General features: G+C 38.1%; 1 protein-coding gene across 4 annotated transcripts in view; it reads left to right on the top strand.

Moving 5' to 3' along the window:
* LOC140664577 (zwei Ig domain protein zig-8) overlaps positions 1–14,190 on the top strand; it is a 123,248-nt gene that overhangs the window by 437 nt on the left and 108,621 nt on the right. Inside the window, exons 1-2 of one of the 4 annotated variants that reach the window (XM_072889784.1) lie at positions 6,677–6,908; positions 8,636–9,202. The gene's annotated coding sequence lies outside the window, so the exon portion shown is untranslated. Of the gene's footprint in view, positions 1–568; positions 687–6,676; positions 9,203–14,190 lie in introns of those variants that run through there. The other 3 variants (XM_072889782.1, XM_072889785.1, XM_072889781.1) reach the window with 3 other exon arrangements.

Genomic DNA, 14,190 nt, shown 5'->3' with positions numbered 1-14,190 from the left:
TTGTATTGCGTTACCCGAGACTCGCATAAAAATATTTATTTAGCGTTAACATGACGTTGACGTTACGTATAATGTATATTCTGTTTAATCAATAATGATGGACAATTTGAAACAAGTAACATGCTACCGTACAGGCGTGTGTGCTATAGCGAAAGAATTAATTACATATTTTTGTATGTACGGTATATATACGCATATATGCGTACATATATCGGCCATGATTGTTGCGACGCTGTAGTTTGTAGTTTGAACACTGTAATGAAATTGCCGCGTATTCCAGCTTCCAGCTCGTAACTCGTAAGAACGGTAAGGATCGCGCATCTAGTGTCGGTTGTATTTAATACGTATTTCGTGGAGTTTGTTGTCGCGCGGGAACCCACGTGTCACACGCGCCACGCGCATGTTCTTTATCTTGGATCTTATTCTATTTTTTCCTCTTCTTCTTAAAGAGGAGATTCTTATTATTAGTTGTTGGCTGTTATAAATGAAAAAACTCGTTCGGTGCCATTATAATTTAGTGAAGTCAGTGTATTTTATTGGCATTAATTCGCGCGGTTTTTTTTCATAGATTCTTCCCCTCTCTGTGATTGTTAAGCGAGCGTTATTAAATGTGAGGCTTTGTTCATGAGGAGCCACACAAGAGTAATACAATCGGATTAAGCAGCACATGGCGGTACGACAGATTGGTAAGTCTAAATATTCGTTATACTCGGATTGAACTTGGGAATATGGTTTAAGAGTATTCGGAATATTTATAGGGTATTCACTTTTGTGAGGCGATTCATCTCTTTAATGTAGAAGCTAAAAAGATTTTCACATAGGTAAATGAATTATATTTTTCCAATAATTTTGAATGTCGTAGCGTGCAATATACATGGATATAAACAAAGCGTGAATATTTCGTGCTCATAAAAAATAAAATTATTTATCGATTTTGCGCTTTATCCGCGCAAACACATGCATGCAATTGCATCTTCTAGAATATTTTCATAATCGCGAAAATAGAAATTTATTTCTGCTTTCATGTTTGCGAGGTGGGAGATAAATAAATTTACAGGCATTTCCGTAAGGGAAAGAAAAAAAGCGAAGGTAATATTTAATCCTGACTATTGAATTTTTGCAAAATTCTCGCAGTCTGTTTACGAGAAACACGAAGCATACTGATTGAGTTTTACTTATTTTCTGGCTTTGAGCTACTTTATTTACGACTTTATTTAGCAATTTTCTAAATACATATTAAAAAAGATAATTTTTTCTCGTCTTTTTCTTATAATCATCTTGTCAAAAAACAATAATTTATCCTTTCAGGTTAATACTTGTATAAAATAATTTGAATAAAATCTTGTTGACAAGATTAGACTGATTAACTAGAATCAAACAGTAGATCAATTCTATTCAGAATATAAAGCTTCCCAGAAAGTTTCTCTTTTATATACATATATACATATATAAAAAAAAGTATAATAAAAATATTGAAATTTTACATACATATATAAATAATGCACAGACAGATAATTTAGACTTAAAAATTAATTTCGCGTATCAGAATTGATATTCATAACATATTGAAACGATGGATATATTTTTCATATGGAATAATATGTTACATTTAAATTAAATAATAAAACATGTGGATATTATATCAGTTTTTGCAGTTTTTCTCTATTCGAGAAAAATATTCTGTGCACTCGTGGTTGCACAGAGAATTTCAGAAACGCGACGCGATGTATTTGGCTCACGCGATTAGTCGACAGAATTCATTGATATTGCCTCCGTATATTGCGCACGTTGTTTATAACATTATGTTGTTGCGGACGTGCGTGCATTGAAAGATTCACATACGTTCAAGCAATTTGATCAAGCTAATTTCCTCTGCTCTAATTCTCTCTGAAACGGAGAACGAACATTTTCAGTTATCACGGTAATCGCGGCTGCCACGGTCGTTTGGATTAATTCGCCACGAATCGCTTTATGTGGAATTAATTAGCTCGACAATGCACAAAAGGAAATTTCAAAAGTTTTCAATATTGAAATATCTCTGTGAGTGTAAACGTCAAATTAAGATTCTATCGAAGTAAACTTCGTTTATAATTAGTGGGATCAGAGATTAGATTAGTCGAATTAGATTAATTGAAGGAAGAGTCTGTTATTAGTTAGAAAATTATTCTTTTCTCTTTTAATCGTTATTTTATAGCTTAAAAGACTATTCAAGATAAAAGATTGATTTGTTTCCGATATATTTTAAACGAGATTCAGTTCGTCTTTCGTAAATTAATTAGAATAGGTAAGAAGATACGAACGTGATACTATATAGAGAAGTGCGAGTCTACGTGTCAGAGAAATTGTGTCGGGAGGCAGTTCCCTCCTCCCCCCCCCTCCCCCCCGGCCCTCATATTCGACCGTCCGTAAACAATTTACGAACGCATGCGAGAGCCGTGTTTAAACGGATAATACGCTGAATCACGAACAAAGGGTAATAGCGACGCTTGTAACTCGAGTATTAACAGGGCTTCTGGCGCGATTCAATTTATCGCGAGATGCATTACTTAAAATTAGATATTCCAGTACTGACTCGTTGATCTTTGCGAATTGGTTTTCCGCTCGCCCCTTTCTACCTCTACCCCCTTATGGCTCTTCTTCTTCGGAATGGCATCTTCTTCCGTTTCACGGAGTCGCGGCGACACTGGACATCGTCGTCGGCTCGCGGGTGCGCAAACAAGTCGTATATACGTCGAGACTCGCACGTATGTGATGCGCGCGCGCGTGCACGCGCACGTGTGTGAGTGTGTGTGTGTGCGCGCGCGTGTCTACACCTACGGTGAATCTACACCTTCGCCACGAGCTAGGCGAAGTATCAACAGGTGCTGTCAGTCGTTGTTTCGCTTAATCGGTTTCTATTCTGCTCGAGACTTCTAAGCTCCGTTTGGCAATTCGTGACATCCCCCCTTGGGAATCTTGGACGCTGCCCGTTCTACGCTAATTTACGTAGCTCGATGCGGCTCGTTGAAACTACAAATCCCGTCGTTTATCCGATAACAAAGAAAAGTAGTCATTTCGTACTCGCAAACGGATTCAAGCGTAATAATATATATATATATATATATACAAGTGTATAATCATCATCGTGTGATTTAATTCAATGTTGAAGAATTATTTTTCGCAATTTATGTTTTAGGTATTTAGATAAAAAATTTATATTTCAAAAATTTTAGATTGTTCTTGAAAAATAAAAATTTATATTTTGCCATTTTCCTTTCAAAATAAAAGTTTAATAACGATTTCATCCGTAATATAGAGGTCGTGAATTCGCTTTTTAGATTTTTTTTATGGCATCAATTTAAGTTATTGTGCCGCACCAGGCCAATTTTATACCACTTGACTCACGTGTAATTGAAGACATGTTTCTCTACTTTAAAGTAAAATAGTAATAAAATACGCATTGTAAGCGCAGTCGGCAACGAGAAGTTTGGCATTCATTTTGCTTACCCACGCCAAGCCCATTCCGAGATTGGATCCCGCAAAACTGACTGCGTCACAGTGTTATAATTAATTTATAATACCTCTAATTGCGCGGGCCATGTCGGATGTGGCCGTCCCCGCATTTAATTTGTTCGCTAATTAAACAGGCTGCGTCCTGTTGGAGAGCAACGTGCGGCCATTCCGCGACGGTCGTATCGCTGTCCTTCTGAACCGAGTTATTCTTCCGAAAAGAGCCTGATGCAACGCAATGCAATGTGAAATGCAATCGCTCGATTGTGCTCGTACTTCATTTCGCGGTTGCAAGAAGCGCGAGCGATTTATAATACGAGAATGCGTGGCGGAAATACGAGGGGGTAATTAGAAAAGGAAAAAAAAAAAATTCTCCGAGATATTACTGCATTATACCGTTATATTATCACAAATATCGTCAGAGTTTCTCATTTAGTTCATTTCTCCGGGTGAGAGCGAGAGAGTCTCTCATGAATATTTCTCATTTTCACGCGGCAAGGCGACCGACGTAGAGGCGTTTCTATCTTACATCGCTGCAGATATGCCACGCTATTGCAGCTTGCCGCTGTCACGTTTTCTCACACCTGCAGTCCATTACATCTTCCGATGATTCGTGAGGCATTCGTAGTTCCGATTCGTGCTTTTCACCACTACGTGTCCAGCATAGCTTTGCGCGACGAGAGACGTAATATGTTGGTAAAATTGCAGTCGCTTGGGCGTTACGTCGGGCATGAAAATGGCACGCATCCACCCCCTCCCTCCCCCGACCCCCTCTCTCCCAGAACGGAATACAAAAAGCTATTCGCGTGATATATAATAATATATGATACTGTAAATGTATTATCCGTGTTAACATATGACATATACGAATGCACGGTATCGTTCATCCAACCGATCTCACAATTGCTGCTAGTGCCATATAATCATTTCATGTGACGCGTAATCATTTTACGAGCGCTATTAGCACATTATGCAATTATTACGCAAGTCCGAGCTGGCCGCGTGCAACGCCGGGGATGATTATCGACAGACAGATAACGATATGTTGATGACCCCCATTGCCGACAGCACTGGTTGATAATATAGTGACGAAGAGGGTGAGAGAAGGGCAAAGAACGGGGATCGTGATATTATGTATTTTAGATAGACAATTGGCATAAAACGGGTAGTCCCGTTGCACGTTCATAATTGTATTGCACTTTCAAAATCAAGTTGAACTTCATCGCGGAGTATATTCGACGCTCCGACATTGTGTACCAAGTTATGTATGCTCGCGGCCTTATTCCATTAACATTTGCATCGATTTATCGGTCATCCAACGGTAAATTAACGTAGGTATTAAATTCCTTTATCCATCTCTATATAACGCATCTACAACAATAAGTTTCACTTTTAGATTTCACTTTCCGTTTTCCTCGTGAATACATATTATCTTTGACACGTTTACTTTTGTTTTACCTTTGCTGTTAGATATTTTATCGCGACCAGTTCTATATAAAAAGAAAAAAAGATACGTGATAATCATGCATGACATGAGAATAAAAAGAATATCGTATTGTAAATATTTTGGCGCGAAGGAGGAGGGTGAAATGCACAGAAGCGGGAGGAACGAATCACAGTACGCGAAAATTCATGTCGAATAAGAAAAGATCTACAACACGTTCACAACACAGTTCGTTCGGTCGGAGAATCGATAGTAAATCGGTGAAGCGTGACGTGTCGCGGAAAAATGATGAAGTATTTAATATAAAGTTAATGTAGCTTGTGAAAACGGAAGACTTGATCGATGCTGGTCATCAATCAGCTCTAGATCTTGGGCAAATGTGCAGTCATTGATCCCACTAGTTTTTTAACTATTTGAAATGCAATACGCAAATGTGAAAAAAGCACGAGGTGTTTGTAGTAAAATTATAGATACAATTGCGCGTATTGAAATGTCAATAAAATTTATATGGAAAAATGTAGGAAAAATGTTATGCCAATTGTCATGAATAAACGTCAATCTAGCGAAATTTTATCATTTTCCGTCGCTGCGAAATTGTATGCGCTTTTAGAAAGAACCATTTATAAGAGAGAGAGAGAGAGAGAGAGAGAGAGAGAAAGAGAGAGAGAGAGAGAGCGTTTTGAAAATATCAAAAGGACCGTAGTATAGTGCTGCCGCATAATTTTGATATGTTGAATTTTGTATCCCGATACGTTCATTTGTTCGGCGATGCTGGAATCTGCCATCGATGTGGCGGAATGAAGGATACCTGACATCACCGTTATTGCATAATTATGCAAATTACAAACCCCACCGATCGACAATCATACGGATGTTTCGATTGGCGTAAAAGTATTCGATATATTTGAATATCGAGGATGAAAATATAATATGAAACGGGTTAAATCAAATTTATTCTCTTTCATGTATCGCAACATTACCTGTCATATACCGAGTCTGTGGCATGCCACGCAGTTTGCAGTGCTCGAATCAAAATGCGTCATATTCATACAACGATAGGCTATCGAGTGTCAGTACACTTGGTCGGCAGGCCGGCATTTAATTTCGGCTTCAAGCCCTCGCGTTTGATGCTGCTCTTTTCGGTTTTTACAAACGGCTAAACCTTGCTTCAAATATTTTACATATACAGTTCAAAAATTGACAATCGCGACAATCTCTGCTTTGAATATCTATTTTGCTAAAATCAATATTTTAATTAATAATATAGGAGAAATAAAAAGTTATGACCAAAATTGAATTTGCAGTGCGATGACAAATATTTTCTTTTATTGAAATTTAACATTTCCGTTTTTGTTCAGGCATAATCGACACCGTTTTTTTAGTTGTAAATTCAAAAAAATAAAAAAAAAAAACTTAGTCGATTTATATTATATATTTGCTTTGCATTCAGCCGATAGATTAATGCGATACGCCGTGACGCGCGCGATGTCCATTGTGGGAAATGATCGTGAAAACCGCATGTACATCCGCACAAATACATACTTTTGTGCGTCGTCTGTGTCAGCGTGTGGCAGCGTTCGTGTTTTACGGAGTCGTGAAAGGCACAAGCCTCTCGCGCGTGGAGAACGAGTGGAAAAACTCGTCGGTATAGGTTGGCGCCGCAAACCGGAGAACGGTGGACAGCTCGCTTGGGGGTTGCAAGGGGGTAGATGCGTCGGCGTGTTGCGCCGTAGCTTTTGCCGCGGCGCCTGGCAGTCCATTGGCGAAGCCCTAACGAGCAGCGGGCGAGAGCGGAGCATTCCCACGGAAAGATTCATAAGAACTCGAGCGAGCGAAAGTGGACGTGAATTTTTTTTTCCTCGCGCGTCGGTCCATTTTTTTTTCCGATACACACACACACACACACACACACACACACACACACACACGCGCGCTGCTCCAGTTTCTCGGCGACGAGAAATCCGTCGTCCTGCCGGTGTGTTGCCAATATATTGTATATTTCACGTCGCGTCGCGTCGTAGGATAAATAAATACGTAAACACGGGACATTCTTTTTCGTGCGGACCCTTGAGACGGCGCTGTGAAGTGATTCGCACGATCCGTATATATATTTGTCCGGAGCTGAAGAATAATTTGAAAAACGGTGTTTTCCGACGCATCCTAGATAAATGAATATCGTGAAATTTTAGTGCTTCGGACCTCGAACCTGTCGACGACATGTGATCGTATACGAGAGAAAGGAAGATAAATCGCGCGTGATTTGCACGTCCGATTTCAAACCAATTGCTCTTCGTATCGGTCGCCGTGGTTCGTGGAGTGATCGTAAAAATTTAAATAAGCTTTATTAAATCGCTAATAGACCGCTAATAGGCTGCTGTTCTTTTATTTCCTCTCTTCGTTTATTACGTAATAATTATATGTATTTTAAGGAAAATGATAAGTGGGCACTGGAAAGTTGGAAAGAACTTTTCTTAAAAGGCAACTCTTTAAATTCTTATTTCATCTTTATGTAATTTATTAATTTATTTCCTTGTTCACACTTTTAAGATTATGCCCGATGAATTTTATATTCTTTGATAGCGCGTCATATTCATATTCCAACAAAATTGTCTGACTAAGCAAAGTAATTAATAATATCTCGTGTAAATAAATATTTATCTGTGAGAATAAATGATTAGGTATATCGCGATTGAAATTTCTGCGACGGCGAATGTACGTGAGTTCTCTTTTCGACGTGTGACATAATCTTACCGCACAGCTAAACCGCGTCACGTTGTTAGTCTCGGATTAAAAAGTGTACACCGGTCATCGTAAAAGTAGGGCACGTCCGGTCCCGCCCTTCGGCATTATCTGGTTCGGTCGAGGAGTAAAGAGAGGAGATAGATAGAAAAAACAGAAAAAGAGGGACGAAAAATGCACATGAAATTACGCGGACAGAGATCATATGAGCTCCGTGACATGACTCGTACCATCGATTGTGCAATGGGATTGACATTACGGATGCAGAAATTTTCTGCGCCAGACGGCAATAGATTTTTTACGACTTTCATCGAGAGCTATGGTTTTTTTTTTTTTTTTTTTTTTTTTTTTTTTTTTTTATTTTACGACGAGCGATGGAAGAGCTAAACGTTGGCTGTTATTTAAATCTCACATACAATTATTATTATCGCTAACAAAATTATATATTCATTGAAAATCAAAATTTATTAACGGACGATTGGACGAGTATTTTGTTTACGTTTTTATACAACGTTTAATATTACTTAATTTGATTACATTGATTTAAGTCAAATTCGATAACAGTTAGTTTGCAAAACGTTCGATGTTGTAAACATCATCAGTGCAGTAGCTTTCGGTATGTTTAAACGTACTTCGTGCCGCTTGAAACATAAACGAGGACTTGCATTCGCGTAATAGATGGAGAAGTTTTCTTTCTATTTATATTTTTCTCACTTCGATCGTTATTTCTTTTTTTTTGTAAATATTTGTAACGTGTGTACGCAATTGCACATTAGTCTCCTCTCTTAGCTCCTAAAGTATTTGCACGTAAAAATATGAAACATACGAATGGAATGTCCCTTTTTTTACAAGCATATACCATAATTTGCAGATAATAAAGTAATAGATTTATTTGAAAAATTGAGCGAATTAATTCGCGCGTCAAGAAATTCTTGCACCGTTCTAAACGACTGATTCATTCAGGAAATTGTAAATCGGTGCGCCGGAATTGTTTCGACACATTGAACCGTGATTTCGTGCGATTATTCTCGGTCGTGGACGGTATTCCAGCTCGCAGATGTACTATGGTGTCTGACAGGATACGCCTCCCGATCGACCGTGGATGTTCACCATCACTTGAAGCGATATTCGCGTAATGTTGCCGCTGCCGCAGGACAGATTCTGTTTCGCAACGATGATGGACGAATCATAAGTACGATGACGGAGGAAATAAATAATTATATGATTTAGCCGTTTAAGCGACAATGAAGAGTGGCGGGAAGCGGGAAGAGCAGTCTCGTTAATACAGTCTCTAAACGAGATTCTTCTCTCCACAGCGGAAAGTGTCAATAAAGGAGGAAAGTTGTGATTTTTGATAGAGCCAGTTTCATAGTGGAGTTGCATGAAGACGAACGAACGTACGAGTGATACGAGTGAAAAGGGAGAAAGAAATAAAGAAGAGAAGAGAAGAAAGTAAAAAGTGGAAAATCAGAGAGCGCAACGCGAAGAAGTTTCTAATTCCGTTGTACAAAAAAAAAAAAAAAAAAAAGAGTAAGTATACATCGATAACATTGATCGATAATTATCATGTGTTCGTATATACACGCACTTTATTAGCTAGTTTGCGTTTCCTCCGCGCAAATCGATAACACTGTGATTTACATATTTTCCGATAACGCCGCATACTTCAACATAGCGTTAGAGCTGTAATCGCATGTAATTATCCTGCATGCGTATAACAACCGAACTGCAACCTGATTCCAAATTTCAATGCTTTTAATTTATTCTCGAGTTAAGGCAGCATTTCGACGCGTTAATTTTACTGCGAGCGAGCGATTATTCGTCAATATACAGATCCGATGAGAATTACGCGTACATTTCGTGCTAATTAAAATCCATAGGCGTGAACATTTTATGCCGCTTATGACCTTTAATATCTCTTTAAATGCCCTGTTTTAAATATATAATTATTATATTTTATTTAAAAAATTATATTAATATTTTAATTATATTTTATATTTTACATTATTTTCATATAAATTATAAATCATAGCTCATTCGTAAAAGATTGAATAATGAACTCTGTGCGTATATCTTTTTTTGTAAAAATTCTAACTCAATAATGACATTTTTTACTTGTTAATACGATTACTACTACGAATGAAATATTCGTGAATTGAGATATAAAATGCGTAACGACGGCGTATTCGGGATCCTACAATATGGCATCTGGGAGAATAAGTTTGCATACTCGCGATTTTATCGTTCATCCCGATTTTCATTACATCTCTCTTACTCGTGAAAATATTTTAGTGCGGAAACGTAAGACGCGATATCCCGTATAATATCCCGTGATTTGCATTTTCACGCTTGCGGCCGTCTCCACATTAGAGAGGAGAAACACTTTTCTATCTGCATTAATAAACGAGATTTGTGAGAGCCATTCGTTTCAACGGGAACGGAGCGTATAATAACCGTTTGCGCACAGTATCGCGATTCAGATTGAATTTATTCATTGCGTGTAACCGTTGTGCAATTGTTTATTTATGCACTTAGAGTAGACGCATCGATGGATAATCGGTTGACAGGGGATATTGTTAAATTAAATGATAAATTTTAAGTGATCAATTATTCTGCGGCTTTCCGCGAATATTAACGCTACCGTAACTGTATTTTCGGATGATTAGATAGGAATTATTGTACATGGCTTACTTGACGCGTGTGCGCGCGCGCACGGAGAGGGATAATATGTCAGATAAATGCCTGTATTATAATATGGTCGTTATATACATACGTGATGCGCGTCGAACGCGTCGGGTTTGTCAGGATGCTACGCTATGCCACCACGTAAGGTGAAAACGGGTCAAGAGGATCCCCCGTCATAAGAAAGTTAATACCGCATATGTCGCAGCTTGCTGAGAGTGTCGGCAAGAACGGGCCACTTTTAAATGATAAATTACTTCTAATGGCGTCAGTTTGCTGGCTGGCGCGAACTTTGATGAGTTTTTATCCGCCGTGCGGCATCTACCCCTTCAGCCTTCAGGTGGGACGAGGAAGGAGGGAGGGAAAGAGGGAGGAAGTCTCGCGTCTTACGCGCGTCCTTAATCCCGACAAGTTTAATCTTTGCGACGTTCAATTTTTACCCGACGTCCAATCTTTGTAACCGATATGCCTGGTTTTAAATGAAGAAATTTATTTTACTATACCTAACAATTATTCGTTACGTTCGCCGCGATACAACATTACGTTTCAGCAAAACGTCTCAGATGTGACTTTAATTTAAAGGTCTTCAATGATATTAACGGCTTTCTCAATAATGAATTGTCATTCGTGTTTTCTCTACGAATGAATTCTGTCGGCGACGCGTATACTACAGGATTCCCTTAAGCTGATTTACATTTAGGTAGCTTAATTGGAAAAGCAGGAGAATCGTTACTAGTCTCTATAATTTTGTACTAAATTCCAATCAGCGTCGCGATGGCGTTCTCATAGTTGTCCTCGCTGATTTCATTTTAATCACCGTCTTACCTTTGATAACGAAAGAAATTCGTCCATAAAAGTAAACTGTTTGTTTTTTATATTCCCCAACAACGCGCCTGCGTTAACGCGCCGTGATATGTATCGTAGATATTTTGCTAAACACGATATACGTGTCACGGTATAGCTTGCAGCGATATCTGCATTTTAACGTTCCAGGCGATTATAATAATTGTATCGCGATTTTATCGGTAGAAATGTCTATGACAGGAAATTACGGTTCTCGAAATAACAAAAAAGTATCAACAAAATTAATCAACTATTTGATTAAATTAATTTAGAACGATCGATTACAACTGACGTAGAAAATTTATGATAATTATTAATAATAACGAAATAACTGCAATAAGATAAGATATTAATATATGATTATAGAAATGTAAATTATTTCTTTTTAGCACGCTATATATATATATATATATATATATATATATATATATATACATATATTCTGGTATAGCTTCGCTGCATTCCGCGAAAGTTCGAGGAAAATAAATAGGACAAGTAGAGCGCACGAGAAATAAGTGGCATTAAGACAACTAATTAAATATTTTATAGCGAAACAGTAACAACTTTACCAGTAAATTTTGCGGGGAGAGAAATCTCATGGTTTGTGAGGAAGAGCTTGTGTTACAAGACTGTGTAATATAAATTGTAAAGTGCGCGGAGCTATCTCTCGGGCGGCGTTTGGCGCCAGAAGGTTACAGTTACGAAACACTCGAGAGGAATTTTCATCCGTATATATCTGGATCTTCCGTTATTATCGCCGATTTGATCGTACAATTTTGATTTTCCTCTTATCTCTCTTTTCTCCTTTTCCTACCCTCAAACATTTTGAACATGCACCGATGCTTTTACAAACGGGGATTTAATATTCAAATTTGTTGGAATATTATGTATTCAAACAATACGACTTTTCCGATATTTATAGCTCCAACGATCTTGCAACGGATATTCCGCAAAAATTTTCCCTCTCGCGCTAAGAGAGGCTTATTATCTCAGCAGCGTCGATTTATATATATATATATATATATTCGCTAGGAAATATGTATATGATCTTCGTCTGGTTATCTCTTCTCCCGCGTGGCCGAAGCTGGATGTAAGCCGCATTGCTGGCGACAGCTTGATCGCTCCTTAAATTACTTTCCACGCCTGCGAGCATTGCTCGTGGCGGCGAAACGTTTATACTTGTCTTCTCTGCCGTCCCTACGGCATCCTAGAAGATGCAATCCGCGCATTCGTTTAACTCGCTTGGCGTGTTTACTGCATCGCTAGATTATATTTTGCTTTATAACGGTGTAACTGCAACAAATGTTTAATGGAGTGGCACAATGAAGGGGATGTGCACGCGCCTATGCGTCTGACTTACAATTTCGTTGTAGGAGAAGGAAGAGTATAGTTCTTCCTGCTCCAGCTCTCTTCATCATCCTGCTTCTCTCCGCCTCCGTCGTTGCCCTTATTCCATATATATATATATATATATATATATATATATATATATATATATCCCGTATTCTGCATCGCGTACCACGCTGATGCTCAAGCGCTAAGCGAAGTCTCTCTCGTTGCAGTAACATCTCCTTACCCTCGATACGCTCGTAAGTTGCCACGAAATGTCGTCTTGGGGACGAAAGTTCGCAGTCGCCGTAATTGAGCCCCCATATCGCGTACAGTTATCGACCACGGATTCAGGATTGCTATTACGTTGTACCTTTGAGAGTGATTTCTCGCGAATGTCGGGCGCAGTTGTTGCCCGCGACATTTGCGGTATTCGCGTATGTAGACTACTTATTATGTATTTCAGCAAAACGTGGGATTCGAGATGCAGAGCTGGGAAATGATACTGCGATGATGCGGGATAATGAGACGCGACAAGCGACGCTTATCATCGAGAACATTTTCCATGGGGTGTGTGTGTATGTGTGTGATAGATGGTACATGTTGTCAAGAAACATGATTTTACGCTTTCACGCCTCTGTAAAAGGGTGATTTATTTATTTATTTTTTTAAAAATTATTTTCTCAATCATTTTCACTTTCCTTCTTATCGCGATTGTTGCGCTTTTTGCTTTCGATAGCAATTGTGTCGTGACATTTTTGTTTCAATATTTATGTAAATTCGGAATCGATTACTTTCTATTACTTTTGAGATAATGTAGTTTTAACATAAAATTTAGTTAATCAGCTACATCTTTCCGATAATTCTTGTTTTGTTGCAAGCTTCTTCAATAGCATCACGAATTTTCGCTCGAAACTCTGCGATTCTCCGATAGAAATCAGTTGCACCGATCGATATATTGACTATAGTCGTTTCGAATAGCTTATTCCCATCGCACCGATTCGATTATGTTCGTTCTCGAAGGAATCGTAAGACGAACCCTTCGATGTTCTTCCGAATGATAGTTCTAAAAAGATCAGAAAGTATTTTAGAATGCGTCGCAATCAACTCCTGATTTCTAGTAGTTTAATGTTATTAGATCTAGACTCGTCGAGTTGCAGTTGATGTTTGAAGGAAAGTATAGTAATGAAAAAGAATTCTTCCTTTCGTTTTATCCGGATGCCTACACAGCAAAAGTATTTTACATATATCGCTCTCGCGATTAAATTATTTTGCGATATCAGATAAAAATTGCATAATATACAAAACTTCACCCCGGAAACAAAATAGAACACGGTTTACATTCGCGTATAACTTTGCTGATAAATAATCCATTTATGCATTTATCATTGCATTTATATTACACAATATATTTTTTAATATTAAAAATTAATAATCCGATTTAAAATTTTTACGTAGAGAGAAAAAAATCTGTACGTAGAGAACGGAGAAAGTGGTGGAAAAATCTCTGTAAAAATCGCGTTAGATCAAAAAGTTTATTACCAAATACATTTTATACTCGATTTCTTATATCATGGAAACTTTACACAAGAAGTTTAAAAAGAGAGTATATATTAGCAATGTCCTTGGTTGTATTACATTCGCGATCGTATAAAAGCGCGAGT

Source organism: Anoplolepis gracilipes, chromosome 4 (genome assembly GCF_047496725.1).
Source record: "Anoplolepis gracilipes chromosome 4, ASM4749672v1, whole genome shotgun sequence".
NCBI lineage: Eukaryota > Metazoa > Arthropoda > Insecta > Hymenoptera > Formicidae > Anoplolepis > Anoplolepis gracilipes.
Note: the sequence above shows the minus strand (reverse complement) of the source record. Positions and strands in the feature narration are given on the sequence as shown.